This window comes from Crassostrea angulata, chromosome 9 (genome assembly GCF_025612915.1).
Source record: "Crassostrea angulata isolate pt1a10 chromosome 9, ASM2561291v2, whole genome shotgun sequence".
In the NCBI taxonomy this organism is placed as follows: domain Eukaryota; kingdom Metazoa; phylum Mollusca; class Bivalvia; order Ostreida; family Ostreidae; genus Magallana; species Magallana angulata.
This window is the reverse complement of record NC_069119.1, coordinates 7,100,582-7,117,313: the sequence shown is the minus strand read 5'-3', so window position 1 is coordinate 7,117,313 and position 16,732 is coordinate 7,100,582. Positions and strand designations below refer to the sequence as shown.

At 32.8% G+C, this 16,732-nt stretch overlaps 1 pseudogene; it reads right to left on the bottom strand.

The window, feature by feature from the left end:
* Positions 1–6,238: 6,238 nt before the first annotated feature.
* On the bottom strand, positions 6,239–16,316 carry LOC128163309 (E3 ubiquitin-protein ligase TRIM71-like; annotated as a pseudogene).
* Positions 16,317–16,732: the final 416 nt, after the last annotated feature.

Sequence of the window (16,732 nt, the reverse complement as noted above, 5' to 3'; positions counted from 1 at the left end):
GATGGGGAGCCAAACCTCTGTGGTGTGGAAGGAGGAATTGATACAGATGGTATGAAATCAACAATATGTAATATTAATATATACACACACACAGGATTGTATATGATATATCAATGGTTTCCCAGATAAGATGAAGTAAGGACCTTTACATGACTTTGTTTTTTATTTCGTTTTTCAGGATTTGGCTGCAGAGAAGACATCCAATTACCTTGATATTACGATAGAGCAGGCATTGCAGCATAAGACTCGGGTAAAACAACGAGGGACTGTGGCTATTTTTGTCCCTCCATAGCTTTTAACTATAGTCATAACTCAACAACAACATCAACAAAATGAAACCCCAAGTAATTTGGACTGAAGGTTAACAGCAAAGATGAAATGAGTAGAATTTGGTCAAATTCTTGAAAGTTTGTGGAAAAGACTTCAAGTAGTTAGTAGTTTTGAATAAAAAGATCACTTGATACTGATGCTTTAGAGTACATTTACTTAAAGCAACTAGCCGTTGTTTGGTCACACAATGTGACAGTATACATGTATCTTTCTGCGTCAAGAAACAAAAGATTTTCGCTGAATAAATAAAAAAATTCTCTTGAATTTGAGAGAAATGTATTTGATGAGCGCAAGACGTATTTTTTCTTTAGTCTTGTTCTGTACTTAGTATTTCTATTTTCTAACATGCCTGTAAAATTTATCTGGTTTCAGGAGACCTGGTTTGAGGGGGTGGTGACCTGTAAAAAGAGCGACACTCTGTAAGTGGTGATATAAATGACTGTTAAAGGGGAAGTAATCTATTTAATTTAGATACACTAAACTCTTATCTTTTTTGCACTTAATTAATCTCTTAAAAGAAAAAAAGCTATCTACACAGATATGGCAAAATGTACAATTTTTGATATAAAAATTTGGATTTTTTCTCTACTAAATAATTTTAAGAACACGAATAAAACATATAATCAGTATCTGAAAATCTAAAGAAGATCTGATGGTTAATTGAATGAACGGGGAGCTTTGAACACTTTGAAGTGTTCATAATTAGTACTAGTCATCCCTTATATCGCTCAAGGGCAATCGTACTAAAGGGCAATATTTATGTATTGAAACTTGAAATGGCAGTAAATCTAGATTGGACGGGGTTGTATGTAGGGATGTTGATATGGATTTTTGATGATTTGTTCTTGTTTTTTTTGTTCAGGTTCACCGTCTGATTGTGGTTGATTATGAACAGAGGATGTTTGGTGTTGTGAATCTGTCAGACATCTTGAATTATCTTATATTAAAACAATTTCATGATTTTCTTAGGTGCTGTCCATTACCATGATAAATGTAGAATCTTGGTGAAAATTTATCAATTGAAAATGCATTGTAAAACTGAAGACAATGAATATTTCAATGAAGTAATTGAATTATATGATAGATGTTAAAAAATAAACAAATATTGTACATGAGCGAGCGATCATAGTTAACAAGAAGTTCTTTTCTTATTTAGGTGATTTTGTGTCGAAAAAATCCTGATTAAAATGGAGGATATTGTTCGAAGGAAGAAAACTATACATGTAACCAGTGATGCCAATAAGAACTGGATGATGGCCATGCATGGCTCCCCAATATCTCTATCAAATAGAGGCCAGTCACTTGAATTATATGATCCCCTTTAAGGGGTTACCCCATTCTGATGGAGAAGTGATCAGGCAGGGGGTGGGAGGGGTATCATCTGGAAACTTTACCATCTAACAGCTCGGGCCAAGAGAACGGCATCATTTATTTATCAGGCATTACAGGAAGTTAAAGGACTGTGCTTTCTGTTCCTAGCGTTACTTGGATTTTATAACGAGTCACTAGACACCTTCACCAAGAAACAGAAATGTCTGTGATTTGATTGGCAGTTGACATGGCAACTCTTCATTCATTTGAATTTAAAATGTATACTCACCAAAAAAAGCGTATTTTTTTCACAAGAAAATTAGATACATGTGCATTCAAGCATATGGTCATTTCTTTATTGCATTTAAAATATGTTCAAATTAGAAAAAGGTTTTTTTTATTTCCAGATTAAGACTGTTTAGTGTAAAACGAGAAATGTTTATGTATATTCGGCATTTTAATAAGTAACTAAGCCTGGTATGTGCATCTTCTACCTCTTTAAATATAGAGAGATTTGGATGAGGAAAAAATATGAACGTGTCTGATTCTTACATCAGCATATAGTTTGCTTGTACTATTCATATTTTGTTGTTTATAATTATTCCAGTTGACATCATCTGTTCAAAGTTTGTTCATTTGTAAAGCGTTTCATACCAAGAGAGAATGTAGCCATACCATTGTTTGTTGATGAATGTTATCTTGTTCTTTTTGGCTTACAAACAAGACTGTCAGACAGATCTTGTTACAGTGTTTTTGATTGGATGAATGTGATTGTTAGCCTTATTTTGATTGAATGACACATAATAAGCAGTCTGATTGGCTGTTTCACATGTGACAAGTGCTGTGATATAATTTACAACAGTAGCATCATTTAGATAGTTGTAAACATTGTAAAGAAATTATATAGCTCAATTAATTGAATTGACCTGCTGAAGACTTGAGAAAAACCTTACACATCTGAGTACACTGTATATATACATGTCAAGTGCTTCATCACCTCAGGTCATGATTTTCATGGTTTTCGGGTTTTAAGGAAATGGGTAAATTTCCCAAATAAGGTTGTGTGATTGTCCAAAAAAAAGATTCACATTAAAACAAAATCAAGATTTCTCGTGTTTAATTTATTTTTTAAAACCAAATATTGTTTCAATTATACAAAATGTTTGATATAGTTTTAACTAAAATTTTTCGTTTAATTGATTGTATAAATACTGCCTTAAAATTGAACATAAAAAAATGGAATGTTATTCAAAACTGTACAACTAGCAGCGATTTAGAATAAATAGATGCATTTTGTCAGTGCTACTGTCATATTAAGAAATCTTCCCTTACTCATAATTTAATTTTGTTTTTAGGAAATATGTGTATAACATGATCTCAGTATTTTTTCACTTGATTTGTAAATTAAAATACGAGTGTATATCATTATTTATGGGATATTAATATTTTGTTTTGGTATAAACTTGCCTGTAACTTTTAAAGGGTCTTAGTTGAAACAGATTGACTGAGAAAAGAAAAGCTTTCTTGTCGTTTTGGCCAAGGTTATACTGATTTAAAGAATTTCTGTTTGAAAAGCTTTATTTAAAACAATCACAAATTAGATATTTCATTTGGGAAGGGGGAAGGTAAAGATTAATCAAGGGTGAAACTATGCAACCCTCACATGTATTTGATTTGTAATTAGCACAGTCAGTTTGTGAGTCTACTCTTCTTTTCTTTTGATGTTTTATTTCAATGACGACTGTGGCACAATTTTCTTGTAATATTGTTGTTGCTGCTGGGTATGTTCAAAGACTTTCACTTCTTCTACTTTTAGAATAATTCCATTGTTATGTTTTCATCAAATGTTCATTATTTTTTCCTTGCACCAAGAGCTACATTTATTAAGTTACACAATTTGAAATTTTAAAAAAAAATTATTTTTGTGAAGTAATTAAGAACAATTAAGGTTTCTAGAAAATGTTCGTAAATAAAATTTGACAGATCTATAGCTAGGAAAATTCAGGCATTTCTTCATTCATTTGAACTTCATTCACAATTTATATACAAAGAAATTTGGTTCTTATGCAAGACAGAGAGGGAACGAAAGTCACAAATGGGGATTTGACAATTATTACTCAAGATTAAAATGTTGTAATGAAAGAAAATGACAATAAAATGTTGAGAACTCTTTCTTTGTAGTTTTTTGTGTTAAATTAAAAATGTAGGTTCAATGTCAACAAAGGTGTTGGAATTACTTTGGTATATCAGGTGATTCTTGTATTAAAAAAATCTTCGAAACATTTTTATCTTAGCTATTTTCAACCAGTATATTTTGACAACAAACTCATTTTTATTTAAAATAGGTAAAACTGACACAAAGTTGTGTTCTTTATGTCAAAGTAACGAAGAAACTATCGTGCATCTGTTTTGGGACTGTTTACATGTCCAGAATCTTTTAAGCCACTTTATATCAATATGTGACAGAAAAGGTTTACATATTACATTAGAAGAAAAATTATTTATATTAGGAACCACTAATTCAATTTATTTGGGTATAATTTTTCTTATAATCAAATCTTACATATACAGGAAAAGATGTCTACAGGAAAACTTATCAATCCATGAACTTCTGATTGATCTCAAAACCCATATAACTACACTTAAATACACTGCAACAAAACAAGGCAAATATAATAATTTCTTAAACCAATGGACTGACTGGCTTTTTCTCATGTGCATGTAGATCCTGACCATTGACATATTTACATAAAGCACGATTTATATATACCTTGTATGAATACAACAACTCGGTAGTAAATATTTTGATTACGCCTAATTATTAATAAAATATTTCTGACATGATACATGTATCCTCATAATTCCCCCACTCTCTCCCCCCACTCTCCATTTCATACTGTCCCTCATTTTCTCTCCCTTAAATTTGTTGAAATTGATCTTGTCAACAGACTTTTCAATTGTGCTAAATATACTTACATGTATATATATATATTGTATGATATATTGTATGTGCAAATGAAATTAATATCAATTAAAAAAAAAAAATTTCAACCAGTAGCAGTTTTTGGCATGCAACTTTAATCACAGATATTGTTTAAAAATTGAATAACACGCACTGGAAGAGGAAATATTAATGTGCTTGACACCTGAAAATAAATGATAAATATATACAAATGATTTAGGCTCCAAACTATTGATTCTCGTGATTAGGCAGTAAGATACTTTATTTTGTTGTTACAATTTTTGCAAAGAGGAAGAACTCAGTTTTCATATTCTAACTGAAAGTTGTGAATTAAGGTATACCTCTATTTTAATATGGCAGAAAAACTGATAAATGCTGCAGCATTTGACCCAATGCGACGTGCATGAGAAGCAATACGTTTAATTAGTTTTCTTTGGCTCTGGCAAATTAAGAGGGGTCACCCCTCCCCGAACCTTCGGTGATCAATATTTTAAAAAAATAATAGTTTAACTGCAGAAAAGCCAGTTTTTGTTGTTGTTGTACTGGTATTGTGTGTACGTATGTCAGTGTTGTACATGTATATAGAGGAGAAACTAGTTTTATTTTCTAATATTTGGAGCCAGATGTCATACAATTTTCCAGTTATTGGAAAAAAGTTCTAAATGAGATATTACACTCACAAAATAGTCCATATAGTTACATATATAAACAAAGCTTGAGTCTTATAGTTGTTTACAAAAATGTAACGTAGAGAATTACCATTTCTTAGACAAAATGACATGTAAAAAACAATTTAAACTAATTCAATATCTTCATGAATACTATTATCAACAAAAGTAAGATACATCTGATTGAAACTTACACCAATACAACACATATGTAAAAAATGACAATATTCAAGCTTTGTTAACAAAACAAAGAATTATGAACTCTGTATCTTGATTATAACTTGATATTTAAATTTCAAATTTTGACATAGCATTATAAACTTCTATATTTATCAGTGTAAACATTGAAAATGGAAAAATGAAATTTGAAAATTCCAAATCAAATCGTGACCAAGTCCTTTTAAGGAAGATAATTAAAAATAATTGAAAATTTGTTGGTATTTCTCAAAACTTTAAAAACAACATTTGACAGGATCTATTTTGTATATGACTCCATGAATTTGATTTAATTATGTCTATTGTTGCTCAGGTGAGCAATGTGGACCATGGGCCTCTTGTTAAAGCAATGAATGAGGTATGTAGTGCAAAGTTTGATATTGTATATAAGATTGAACAATTATTCAGAAACAGCAGAGGATCTAGAATCTTTCATTTTTGAGGCTTGTCTCTCTTTACTTTAAGTAAAGATAATTTGATTTTACTTTTATCAATCAGTTGCTTTGTAACAATTATAGGTATTTGATACAAACAATTTATAAAAATATATAACAAATAGCTTAATGGTAGGTAAATCATATTAAGAAATCCAACACGGTGATGATTAAATTTAATCTGTTTACATTTTAGATATGTATAATTTTTGTTTAATAAGTTTAAAAATTAAACATTTTAATCTGCAGACATGTATAAATGAATGAAATACATTAAATGAATGAAATACATTAAATGAATAAAAACATTTCGCTTTCACTTATCACATGTACACAAAACAATCCGTCTGTTTACACAAGTTATATCAATATACACCCAGTTTGTTTACATCTGTAATACAAGCTTATATGTACAAAAGGCTCATTTAATTATCACATTTATAATCGCCACCACACTAAATATGTTGACAGTAACACATGGTTTATTTGTAATATTGTATTTTCTTCACTTTACCCGAGTAAAACTCGGCCACAAAGAGGTTGTCCCTGGAGTCCACACATAAACCCCATGGAGTCTGTAATTGACAGTTGTTAATGAAGCGGAGGAACTGCCCGTCCTGATCAAGGATGTGGATACAGTAGTTGGGGTCGGCTGCTATTAGGATACGACTTTGGCTGTCTGTGGTGATGCCCCGTGGACATCCCCAGGTAGCATTAGAGATATTACCAGTGTAGGTAAAGCGATGTTTCCCGGCCTGGTTGACCACCACTACTGCACGAGCTCTATTGTCTGACACACAGATATCAAGGTTCCTGTTTTCGCAGATGTATTTTTGGGTACTTGTTGAATAGAGAGGCTGTCCTTTGTCATTGTATTGAATACTTTGTTTCTCTGTGGAGCCAAAGTAACGCACAACTTTTGTTTGTTTATTATTATCACTGTTTACGACAACCAGAGGAGGTACTACAGACACTGAGAGGTGTCCACCCCTGTAGTCTGATCACTGTCTGTATCTGTGTATTCTTCACTATGTTCACAGTTCTATCAAAGTAATCAGTATAAACTAGATCCCCACTCCTTGTCACTGCTATGTCCTCTGGCCTGTTCCCTGACTTGGTTTGGACTGACTTCACTAGTTCACCCTGCAGGCTGTATAGCCTCATCATATTGTCATTACCACATGTCCAAACGTCTTCATCACTCTGACATGACACATGGGGTAATGGATTATTAGGTCCAAACTCGGTGTTTATCTCTGTGATGACCTGTGGTATATTATTGAGCGGTCTGTCTGGAGGAGAGGACTCAGCATCAGGAGAATCCATTGTGTAGCCATGTTCTTCTGTTTTGATAGATAACGGTGACAGAGAACCAAACTGTTGATAAAGCTGTTCTTTGTTTATTTTCTCAGGGTTAAATTTTGGTAAGGTAGGTGTGATTTTAGGAGGCAGTCTTCTAAATTCAGCATTCCTGGATTTATAGGCAGAGATGTGACTGACATCATTTGAGTTTAGTAACTTCTTCAGATCAGCAATGCTCTGTTTGATTTCAAAAATAGTGCGGGTGATTTCATTTTCCTGTTTATTTAGTATAGTCAGATATTTGGAGTCCATTTCATCAAGATCTGATTTCAGTTTCTTGATCATGGTGTCTATTTCTCTTCGCAAATCTTCTTCATGTTTCTCAATAGCTTTTGTCAGTTTCTTGGAGTTTTCATTCAGATCAGTTTTCATAACTGGGATGATAGATGCAATCTCCTCATATTTAGGATAGATGGATTTCTCTAGTTCTTGTAAATCTCTCAGTATGATTTCTTTTTGGTTTTCTAGTGTTTCCACCATGTCAACAAATTCATGACCTTTGTGTTCTTTAGAAGAAGCACACTTTACACAAATGGGAATGTCGCATTGTTTACAGAAAAGTTCACATATTTTTGAGGAATGGTTTTGACATTTCGTAGTTGAACCCCGCTTTTTAAATGGCACCACTTTGTGTTCTGTGGATTCGTCTGAGAGATGCTCCCCCACACAAGCCTTACACAGGTGTATGTGACAAATGTCACAGTACATAGAAGGGACCGGCGTCTCACACAGATGGCACCGTAAGACATCCTGGGCCCAAATACCCTTGGGGTCCATGCTAAAACACCTTAATTGGATTTTTAATAAGATTCTGGAAGAAAATAAAAGTTAAAGTAATTCATGCGAATATTGCAGTTTTCATTCGTTTCACTCTTTTATTCACGGCAACCCCCCCCCCCCCAAAAAAAAAAAAAACAAAAAAACAAAAAACAATATTGGCCACATGCGCTTGTTTTTGTAAGAAAAGTTGAAATGTAGTATGATAATATCATTTTTTTAATCATAATATACTATAGAGTACTATTATATTATCGGTTATTCAGAAAACTTTATTGCAGAAACAAGTGCCCCGTGTTCTAGGCCTAGATTATGACCTTGCTACGCAACATTTAGTTTGTACGTTTATCATTATGTTAAGGTTATATTTAACCTTTATAGACCAAACGACAGTTTTCTGCGATAAATTAACTACAGATACTTACTACATGTTGAGCCCTACTTCTTCGTGAACAAATTACAAATCTGTACAAATCAACATGACGATCCTTGTATGTTTACTTCCTGGTCTAGCATTACCATCACGTGATTGAATTTACGCCTCCTTTAGAATGAAAGTACTGAAAGTACTGGAAGCGATTAGCATGCTTGTTGAAAAAATTGCAAGATTCTTATATTGAAGTACAGAAGTGGTTATGTACAAAATAAAAGAAAATACCCCAATACTAACCAATATACACGTATTCTCTTTCCTGGGGTACCATTGTGTGGTTTTTTTCTTCTCAACATTTATTAAAAATTTGTATTTAATAAACAGGCTTCAGGTTTATCCGAGTTCATATTATTCATATTTTTATTCATTGATAGGATGTATATGTAAGATTTAACACAGGTTTTATAAATTTTGAACTTACATTGGCCCGAGTACATCATTACATGAACAGTCATTTGGAGTATTCGAAATTTGTTTTTTTACATCTTGGTTGCGAAATATGTACATGTATGCATGACTTGTATTTAGTTTTATTGATTGGAATCATCAATAAGGATATTATTTCAGGAAACCAATCTGCTTCACAAAAAATCTATTTTTGACAAAAACGTATAAAATCTACGAGTTTATGACAAGGTTACTTTAGTATATCGCGGGTCACTTATGGATATTTTGTAGCTAAAATGGTAAACAGGATCGGACAGAAATAATGTTTTAAACGTAACAGTTCGTATTATTTCCATAAAGTAAAAAATAGGAAATTATTACGAACACCACTTATACATTGCCAATTACACACACTGTGTAGAATAACGGACAAAACGTACAGAAGCCAGAATTAATGTCGTTGATTACATGTACCATCATAATGTTTGTTCTAATTTAGTACTGTACAGCTAACCTACATTTTGAAATAAAACAATCGTACAAAACCGATAATTGGCGTGTTTCGTTATTCCTATAAACTGAATCAGCTAAACAATGAAACAAATGCCATACACGTTTCTTACGCAGCACAGTTAAGGCTGTCAATAAACTCCGTTCAGACAAAAAGTACGGAAAATGTGCATTATGACATCACAGTATATTACAACCTCGGTTTTGTATGAAAAATCGTATATCTTAAAGCTGAGTACCCAAATAAATCATTTAATAGCAAGGGCATACACTTACCTGATCCTGACAAACTTTTACATGTGAATTTAAAATATGCTATGTAACTTAAAAACTTCTACGATCCTTGTAAAATCTTACAAATTAATTATTTTTTAATGAAATTAACCCTGTGACCTTCAAAATTATTCAATGCATGCATCATATATTACGGTTTCCACTAACAAATACTTTTAATGACAGTACGTTACAACATGGCGATTTGAACGCATTGGGAAATATTTGGGGACTATCTCTGTGGCGCAATGGGTGTAGCTTCCGTCTACCAACCTGCAAGTCCCGAAATGGAATACTGCAGGGTTTTTTCATTTTTTTTGAAGAGCGGTAAAATTTAAAAAGTTGATTCTCCTTAAAATTGAAAGTTTTTGTGGTCATTTTCAATTCGAACATATGCAAAAATCCATATCTTAAAGTAATTTAGAAAAATGGGCTTGTATGCAGAACTTTTCCCAGGTGTGTGAAGGACCCTTAAAATATCAAAGATATAAAATCTTACATTTTGGTATTTTCATTGTTTATTGGAAATAGATATTAATAAAATGATATTACAATCATTTTATCAATGAAGTATACAGTTCTCATTTATATGAATGTATTCTCTTAAATACATTTTATATAATATATCAATAAACATCTTTATGGTAGTATTGGACACCTCCATATTGTAACGTTCTTTCTATCAAAATAAGTAATTAAACTCGGTATGGTTTTATAATTTTTTCCTTTTCAAAAATTGTTACCAGCGTATTGTAATTGGTTTGATCCTTAACTTTGAAACTTTAAGTCGTGATTTGTGCTTGGGGTTTTATAATTTTTACCTTTCACAAATGTTTTAAAACATACCTTTTGGTCAAATATTGTTAAATTTAAGAATTCTAAACCGAGTAAAGTTTTTTAAATTATAATGTATTTTCGTTTGCATTAATACTGACAGATCTCCCATATACCACCTTAAATCACAAATATGTGTTAATGGTAAACATTTTATCGATTTAATTTGGTAATATTTTTCTTCTAAAAATAATACTTGTAATAAAAACATTCACGTTTTTTAAAAATCAACAAACGTATTTCCATCAGAAGACATGCATAGACATTAAATGTATAAACACATTAAATACTTAATCAACAATACGATAATTGGATTTTAAAAGCATTCATTGAATATGATAAAAGAATTGATTCATTTACACAAACAATATGTTCATATACAGTCAGTTTATCTACAAAAACAATGCATATTTATTTCAGTCATTTTTTGTCGTGTATACATGTAACAGATTTAGTTTAACTTTACACTCCTCTGCTCACTGTTTTACATACGTTTTATTTATTGCTGTTTACATACTTGATTGTCTTTATTTTACCCGTTCCCGATTCTGCAACAATGAGGTTGCCTCGGTTGTCAACACACAAGGCCCATGGAGTCTGTAAATCACAGTTGTCAATGTAGCGGAGGAACGTCCGTCCAGATCCAGGATGTGGATACAGTTGTTGTTACGGTCTGTTATCAGGATCCGACCCTGGCTGTCTGTTGTGATGCCGCGAGGACCAAATGATCTCTTGGTAGTAGAAGAAAGACTTGTGTAGGTAAACCGGAGTTTCCCAGCCTGATTGACCACCACTACTGCAAGCAATCCAACATCTGACACACATATATCTCGGTTCCTGTTCTCGCAGATGTGTTTATAGTTTATGTTTATACGAGATGAATAGAGAGGTTCTCCTTTGTTATTATATTGAATACTTTGTTTTTCTGTGGATCCAGAGTAACGCGCAACATTTGTTTGTTTGTTATCTTCACTGACCATGATAACCAGGAGGTCATCAGAGGAGGTACTACAGACACTGCGAGGTATCCACCCCCGTAGTCTGATTAATGTCTGTATTTGTGTATTCTTCACTATGTTCACAGTTCTTTTATTTTCATTAATATAAACTAGATCCCCACTCATTGTGACTGATATGTCCCGGGCCGACTCCTGGCATGGTTTCTAATGACTTCACTAGTGTTCCCTGCAGGTTGTACAGCCTCATTATTTTTCTTCCGTAAGTTATCAAAATATCTTCATTACTCATACATATGCATGCCACAGAGCTTAATTGATTAGGATTCCCATACTCATGTTTTATTTCTGTGATGATCCATGGTTTATCAATTAGAGATCTGTCCAGGAGAGAGGACTCAGCATCGGGAAACTCCATTGTGTTTCCATGTTCTTCTATTATAATAGACAATGCCAACAAAGAACCAAACTGTTGATAAAGCTGTTCCTTGTTCATTTTCTCAGGGTTAAAACTTGGTAAGGTAACTATGAGTTTAGGAGGCAATCTTCTGAAATCAGCATTTCTGGATTTGTAGGCAGAGACAAGACTGACATCATTTGAGTTTAGTAACTTCTTCAGATCATCAATGATCTGTTTGATTTCAGAAATGATGGCTGTGATATCACCTTCCTCTTTATTTAGTGCAGCCAGATATTTTGAGTCCATTTCATCAAGATCTGATTTCAGTTTCTTGATCATGGTGTCTATTTCTCTGTGCAAGTCTTCTCCATGTTTGTCAATAGCTTTTTTTTAAATTCTGAGAGTTTTTATTCAGATCAGCTTTTTGTCTTGGGATAATAGCTGCAATCTCGAAATATTTAGGATAAATGAACTTCTCAAGGCCTTGTAAATCTTTGAGTATGATTTCTTTTTTATTCTTTAGTGTTTCCACAATGTCAATAAATTCATGACATTTGTGTTCTTTAGAGGAAACGCACTGCACACAAATAGGAATGTTGCATTGTTCACAGTAAAGTTCACATATTTTTGAAGAGTGTTTTTGACATTTCGTAGTAGATCTCCGTTTTTCAAACAACACCACTTTGTGTTCTGTGGATTTGTTGGATAAATGTTTCCCCACACATGGGCTACACAGATATATTTCGCAAATGTCACAGTACAAACACTCTGTAGGGGGACCGGGTTCTCACAGAGATCACACCGTAACACATCCTGGGCACTATGCCGTAGGTCCATGCTTATAGACATCTTGCCAGGATTTTAAAAAAAGAAATATAAAAAAAAAAATTCAATATATTTGAGCGTATGTCGGTTTTCCACGTTAATATTTTTATACTAAATTCACGTAGAAGAACATTAAATTAGAAATTGTAAGTAAATTGGTTCGCATTCCTACTTTTAGGCAGAATTTGGTTTTATCTACCTTTAAGAACTAAACGGCAGATTTAAATATAATAATTTAAATACAAATACCTACTACTTTGTGTGGTCTTTTTTCTCATGAACAGATTTCAAATCTGTGCAAATCAACAGGTGATCCTTGTATTTTGACGTTTTGGTATAGTGTCACCATCACGTGCTTTAGGTGACACCCCCTTTATCTCTGATTTGGAAAGCAATGCGTCGTAAACTATGATAATATATCATTCATAGTCTAAAAACATTATGACTGGGTAAACAATGTGAAAATATATATTAACTATAACCTTAAATCTTTACAAATTAAATTATTTATATATGCCATTTGTTATAACCTTGCAGCTCATGGTTTAATTTATAATTTTTTAAATAGATACAAATGTATAAACATTTATATTTTTTCCTATTTTAGCTTTTTTTTTTTAATGTTAAAGTAAAAATTTCAACTTTAGACCTAAAATGGATGTGTTTGAGAGAGAGAGAGAGAGAGAGAGAGAGAGAGAGAGAGAGAGAGAGAGAGAGAGAGAGAGAGAGAGAGTTCCCAGATCGAGGCCATTCGGCAAACACCGGCCGATTCCGTAACCTACGAGGTACGAATGGGCCGAGGTGTGCCGAGTGCATGTGATCGAGGCATCTACTGCAATGTGATTAACATTTAAGTTATCAATAGGTGATAGTACAGTCAACATGTATGAATTGATTTACTAGTTTCTGAAGTACATACTGTACACAGTTCAAATGGTTTGCCAGATAAGATGAAGTAAGGACCTTTACATGACTTTGTTTTTTATTTCGTTTCTCAGGATTTGGCTGCAGAGAAGACATCCAATTACCTTGATATTACGATAGAGCAGGCATTGCAGCATAAGACTCGGGTAAAACAACGAGGGACTGTGGTTATTTTTGTCCCTCCATAGCTTTTAACTATAGTCATAACTCAACAACAACATCAACAAAACGAAACCCCAAGTAATTTGGACTGAAGGTTAACAGCAAAGATGAAATGAGTAGAAATAAGTCAAATTCTTGAAAGTTTGTGGAAAAGACTTCAAGTAGTTAGTAGTTTTGAATAAAAAGATCACTTGATACTGATGCTTTAGAGTACATTTACTTAAAGCAACTAGCCGTTGTTTGGTCACACAATGTGACAGTATACATGTATCTTTCTGCGTCAAGAAACAAAAAATTTTCGCTGAATAAATAAACATTTTCTCTTGAATTTGAGAGAAATGGATTTGATCACAGGGGCCAAGCCCGTTTTAACATTAATTTCAATGTAACCATAAATAAAGAAAGGGGTCGAACTCTGACCCAAATAAAAAACTACCAGCTCGCTTCAAAAGCCTAATAAATCAATTAATTTTTTAAACACTCGCAATATGCATGTATTTTTCGGAAAAGTAATGTCTGAGATACACTCATGTCGAATTTCAAGTTGATGGGTCTTAAAATAGCGGAGATATACGTCATTATTCTCTCGAAGTCGCCAGTTTATTTTTACTAGGACATTTACCGGTCCAGGGCTCACGATGGGATTTTGCCTCTGACAACAGCAGTATTGCAACAAGTCGAGAAACATTTGCACTAATCTTTTAAAATCTTACATAAAATGCACGCTACTTGCATACAAAAACTCCGATAAAATTCCTTATATACTCTTAATCGGCTATGTTATGGGACGATAACATTTTTTATCAATGTTTTTGCAGGATATGTAACAAATAACAGCCTATTTGTGGGTTTTTGCACTGATTATTTGAGACAATTTGCCGCCATCTTTTATGAATTCCACACACCACTCACGGTTTCTTTATTGGGTGTTCTGTGTGTATGGCGACAAATTGGTAAATTTGCACCACTCACCCCTTGTAGCTTCATCCTGATTACATTTTATCTGGCTAAGTGTAATGTAGTAGTATATTAAATACACACATATTTGTTTGCAGTGCTTATTTACATCTTTAGAGATTTACTTACAAAAAAAGTAAACATTTGTATGACTTATATGTAATTATTGTCAATTTTGGTGCGGGGGGGGGGGTGTAGGAAACTACAGAGAAACTTAACTTGGCTGTGAAACATATGCTTTTATTCTTTCTTGTTGATATATCAATGAATGAATTATAACAAAATATATGTACAACAATTAATTTTGAAATATTCATGCACAATCAAATAAAGGGTTTTACTGTTCTCTGCACAAGAAATCGGCAATGTGAACAAATTGGCACCCTATCTTCCCTACCTTTAATTGTAGAGAGTAGGTATCCTTCTATATTGAAAACAATTCCAAAAGTAAGACTCATAATAAGTTGTTTACAGAGGAAAAGGAAAAAAAAATGTATTTATTAATAATTCCGTATGATGTGATAACATCTCAATGATTTGTTTATAATCATAGTACTAGTGTATCACTGTATGCATACATAAAAACGATAAGTAATGCTTATATTTATTAGTGAAACAGGACAGATTATTTATATTTAGATTATTTAGATACATGTACTAATCTTCATGCGGGGATCTAGAAAGGAGGGGGTCAGGGGATCTGGACCATCTCCTCGGGAAAATTGGAGCTTATTAAATTTACATAGTAAAATTTTTTAAAATTGGTCTAGGACCCCCTACAGAAAAAATTAGCTACGCTTATGAAGTTCTCTACCATAACCGCATTTTTGCACAAAAGGGGTGAATAAACCCGGGTTTTAAACTATTACTGGTGGTGAAATACCTTAGGGTTCAAACGCATCAGGTGGAAATGCACCAGGGCAAACAAAAGCACACTGCATTATTACTAGTCTACTTAGATATTCTGTGTAAAAGTAAATACAAATAATTATTTAGTTAGGTAGGGAGAAGTGAACATAGCATTTATTTGTATATAAGAGCATGTACGTATGATTTTTATTTAGAACAGTTTGATGTCGCTAGGATACATATTTTCAGATCCTTGATTTGATTGGTTAATTTAGATATTGAATCTCGAATTTCGAATTTCGAAACTCGTATTTCGAATCTCGTATTTCGAATCTCGAATCTCGAATGATCCTTCTCGGCTTTCGTAGGTCTGAGGGAGTGATAACCTGTAAAAAGAGTAACACTCTGTAAGTGGTGATAAAAAGACTATCAAAAGGGAAATAATCTATTTTATTTATATACACTAAACTCTTATCTTTTTTTTTTCTTTTTTAGACTTTATTAATAATTTAAACGGAAAAATATCTTTACACAGATATGGCAAAATAAACAATTTTTCATATAAAAATTTGGATTTTTTTCTCTACTCAATGAATTTTAGAACTCGAATAAAACATATACTCAGTATCTGAAAATTTAAAGAAGAGCTGATGGTTAATTGAAAGAACGGGGAGCTTTTTAAGTTTTCAATTAAGCTTTAAAGATAACTTGATAAACTTGAAGTGTTCATAATTAGTACCAGGCATCCCTTACAACGCTCAAGGGCATTCGTACAAAGAGCAACGTTTAAGTATTTAAACTAGAAATGGCAGTAAATCTAGTTTGAACGGGGTTGTATGTAGGGATGTTGATATGGACTTTTGATGATTTCTCCTTTTTTTGTCAGGTTCAACGTCTGATTGTGGTTGATTATGAACAGGGGATGTTTGGTGTTGTGACTCTGTCAGACATCTTGAATTATCTAATATTAAAACCATTTGGTGAGTACTCTGTATGTGCTATTTATGAATGAACTTTCATAGTGTGATTTTGCAAATTTTGCAAATTGAATTATCTCATATTGAAAACAATTTGATGATTGTTTAGGTGTGATCTACTAACATGATCAATGTAGATTCTTGGTGAAAATTTATCAATTGAAAATGTAATGTAAAATCGAAGA